The sequence below is a fragment of the Hemitrygon akajei genome, unplaced genomic scaffold, assembly GCF_048418815.1.
Source record: "Hemitrygon akajei unplaced genomic scaffold, sHemAka1.3 Scf000178, whole genome shotgun sequence".
Taxonomy (NCBI): domain Eukaryota; kingdom Metazoa; phylum Chordata; class Chondrichthyes; order Myliobatiformes; family Dasyatidae; genus Hemitrygon; species Hemitrygon akajei.
In genome coordinates, this window is record NW_027332064.1 from 148,704 (window position 1) to 152,501 (window position 3,798).

Consider the following 3,798-nt stretch of genomic DNA (forward strand, 5'->3'; position numbering starts at 1 on the left):
TCAGAACGGGCGTAGAAGTTATCAGCGCATTTGGGAGGGAGGTATCACCTGCACAGTCAGTTGATGGTGCCCTGTAATTGCTGATGTTCTGGATGCCCTTCCACATGCGCCGCGTGTCGCCACTGTCCTGGAAGTGGCCTTAGATTAGCTGGGCGTGTGCACGCTTTGACCCTCTGATAGCTCGGAATAGTTTGGCCCTTGCTGTTGATAGAGCTGCCTTGTCGCCTGCTCTGAAGGTGGAGTCGCGGGTCCTGAGCAGCGCACGCACCTCCTCGGCCATCCATGGCTTCTGGTTAGCGCGTATAGTGATGGTCTTGGACAGAGTAACATCATCAATGCACTTGCTGATGTAGCTGGTCTCTGATGCTGTGTACTCCTCTAAGCTGGTAGAGTCGCCATCAGTTGCAGCCTCCCTAAAGATGTTCCAGTCAGAGTGCTCAAATCAGTCTTGAAGAGCAGAGATGGCTCCTGCTGGCCAGGTTTACACCTGCTTCTGAACTGGTCTGGAGCTTCTGACGAGCGTTCTGTATGCTGGGATTAGCATAATATAAATGAGGTTTGAGTAACCGAGCTGGGGGCGGGGCTCTACCCGGTACGCGTCGGTGATGTTTGTATAAGCAAGGTCCAACGAGCCCCACTCCCCCCGTTACAAAGTCCACATACTGATGGAACTTGGGGAGCACTGATTAAGGTCCATGTGGTTAAAGTCACCGGCGACAATAAACTGTCCATCGGGGTGTGCGCTCTGCAGTTCACTAATAGCCCCGTACAGTTCACAGAGCGCCTCCTTAGCATTAGGAATGTAGACCAAAGGTGAATTCTCGTGGTAAATAAAATGGTCTGCATCTAACAGCCACAAACCCCACTTTCGATGAACAGTGTCTGGAATCCAGCACAGAGTTCTTACTCCATTCCGTGTTGATGTAAATACACACACCACCACCGCGAGTCTTACCGGAGAGAGCTGCATCCGTGTCCGCTCGGAACAAGGCGAGCCCGTGTAGCTGAATGGCAGGGTCGGAAATTCCATGAGTGAGCCATGTCTCTGTGAAAACAAACGCAGAGAAGACTCTGTACTCCCGCAGAGTATTTCGTTGAAGTCGGATGTAGTCCACTTTATTGTCCAGGGAGCGAACATTAGAAAACAGAATGGACGGGAGAGCCGGCCGGCTCGGGTTCGCTTTTTGCCTGGCTCGGACCCCTGCCTGCTTGCCACGCTTCCGCTTTCTCGCACATCGGTTACGATGTCTCCATCTCCGGTTACCAGCATCTGGGGAGTCCGCGGAATTTAGGCCCGTTCCCCTCAGCAAGCCGACGTCGCGTAATTCAGCCAGCAGATCTTTGTGGAGGTTTGTTTTTGGGCGATCTCTGTATTGTAGTGGTAGCTGGCGATGGTAGATAGCCGCTCTGTTATCCGTGTGCCCTAATCGAAAATTGAGTATTAAACTTAAATTTGAAAATTAAATTAAAGTAACACCAGGTCTGAAAGGCCGCTGCTGCCGGGCCGCGCCAGTTACAAGCTTCAGTGGAGAGATGGGAGAGACTGCACACACAACAACTGTTCTCTGGGTGCTTCAGCTTTTTTTTTCTTTTCAATAACCTTGTCACCGAGTTGCTTGGAGTGTTCTTTTGTCTTCTTGGTGCAGCATGTGCCAGGACATTGACGCAACAGGGAATGGTCCCGGTGTAATTGAAACATCCTGACTGCACACAGTGATCTCCATTTAACTAATTATAGGAATTCTAAAACCAATTGGCTGCACCAGTGATGATTTGGTGTGTCATATTAAAGGGGGTGAATAGACATAGAATGGATTTTTTTTTATCATTTTGTAGATTTCATTCTCTTTTTGACACGAAATAGTCCTTCTGTTATTCAGTGCAAAAAAAATTAAACCCGTGTGGATTAATGGTGTAAAAAAAAGCATGAAAACTTTGAAGTTGGGTATGAATACTTTCTGTAGGTGCCGTTACAGTAGGACCGATGTTGTCCTTGATCCTGCCGAATGTGTGTTCTCACTCCTTTATGTCTGCTGCCCAATGGAAGGTGTGAGAAGAAGGAATGATAGGAGCGGGAAAGGTCTTTGGATTATGTTAACTGCTTTCCGAGGGCAGCAGGAAATGCAGCCGGAGTCAATGGAGGGAGGAAAGTTTCTGTGGCAGACTGTACTATGATCACTAAGTCCTTCTCTACTATGACTTCAGAAATTGTCACACCTCTCTCATCTGGACTCAACATCATTTACAATTTCTGAGCCTACTCACCACGCTGATCAAGAATCCCTTTCACAAGAATCAGAATCGGGTTTAATATCACCGGCATGTGTTGTGAAATTCTAAAACTGTTCCCATCAGGTAGTAGGTACAGAAGCCTGAAGCAAACACTCGGCGATTCAGGAACAGCTTCTTACCCTCTACCATGCGATTCCTAAATGGGCACTCAAACCTTACGTCACTTTGTCAATGTTGCGGAAAAGGTATTACTCGGACACGAAGGGAGATCGCTTTTGAAAGTCTTTATTATAACATGATACGTATTATGGAGAGCTCAACCTCTTAAAGCAGAGTTCCTGAGACTCCCCCAAAGTACACAGACTTTTCTCATTGTGCAGACATAGTGTATGCTATCAAAAGCTTCCAAGCATGTTTGTGAAATACAGAATGCAAGCAGATAATTCCTTTACTCAATAATCATGTCTCAGCACAGTACAAAATTATATAATCAGGTTACTATTTTCCTTATCTATTGGAAGCTACTTCTGCCTGCAGCCTTGAAGCGAGAACAGTTACACAGTTCAAGTATGGAAGAAACAGAACATCACTCAGTCCAGGAGGAGTTGAAGGCTGCTGTGTAAAGAAAAAAACCTCTTTAACCCCTTAGTATCTGGCTAATAAAATTTCTTCCACAGATCTCCTTGTTGATCTTTTCCAGATCAACAATCCTCACATGGTAATTCCTCCACTTCCTCATAAGCGGGTTCATATACATAGGGGAAGGGTCTTTACTTTGCAGGGTAGAACTTTTCGCCCCATCAGTGTACTTGGACTGGGACACTGGGACATTACATGTACCTTAGGGCTGGTCGAAGTCCCTTTTATCAACTGACTACAGCCCATCCTCAAGAACCCACATACACAACACCCCAAAACACATACCACAGTCACTATTATAATTCCATGCATGATCTATTTTCCCGATCCGGGGAAGCATTCCCATAGCCCTTCCCACCGGTATCCTCCGCCATTAAATGTTTTCAAATTGTTCTCCCATCTTCATCATCTCCACAACCTTTTCCATTACGTGCTGGTTCAAGTCAGTTATATTTTCTAAAATATCAGGGATGTAGGTACAACATTCTTTCCCTATCATATTATCTTAATTGCTTCTTTCTCATACTCCCAAACAGTCCACGCTTTGGTCGCTCAGTAAAATTACAGTGATTGCATTATAAAAACAGCACGTGAAAAACAGAGTATTTGTCAGGAGTGGGGCTCGAACCCACGCCTCCAGGTGGAGACCAGAACACTCGCGTTTACTAGGAAGCGACATGCTCGCATTAAGTCAGGCGCATTAGACCACTCGGCCACCCTGACAGCCCCTGCAGTACTCTCTCCACATGCCAGATAAACAGCTGTATTTCGGAATAGTCTGACTGACTGTTTTGTTGAGCGGGTATACATATAAACACACTCTATATCCTGGGATTTTAAATGAATATGGACGGGATGCATTTTCTCAGATTGCCGAGCATGTGCGGAATCAGAGCGTACAGCATCACAGCACTGGAATTGTGCTGC

General features: G+C 46.4%; 1 non-coding gene across 1 annotated transcript; it reads right to left on the reverse strand.

The window, feature by feature from the left end:
• Positions 1-3,478: 3,478 nt before the first annotated feature.
• Positions 3,479-3,594, reverse strand: trnal-uaa (transfer RNA leucine (anticodon UAA)). Its single transcript has 2 exons — positions 3,557-3,594; positions 3,479-3,524 (listed from the first exon to the last, which is right to left on the reverse strand). It is a non-coding gene; the product is annotated as a tRNA-Leu (tRNA).
• Between the last annotated feature and the right edge of the window lie 204 nt (positions 3,595-3,798).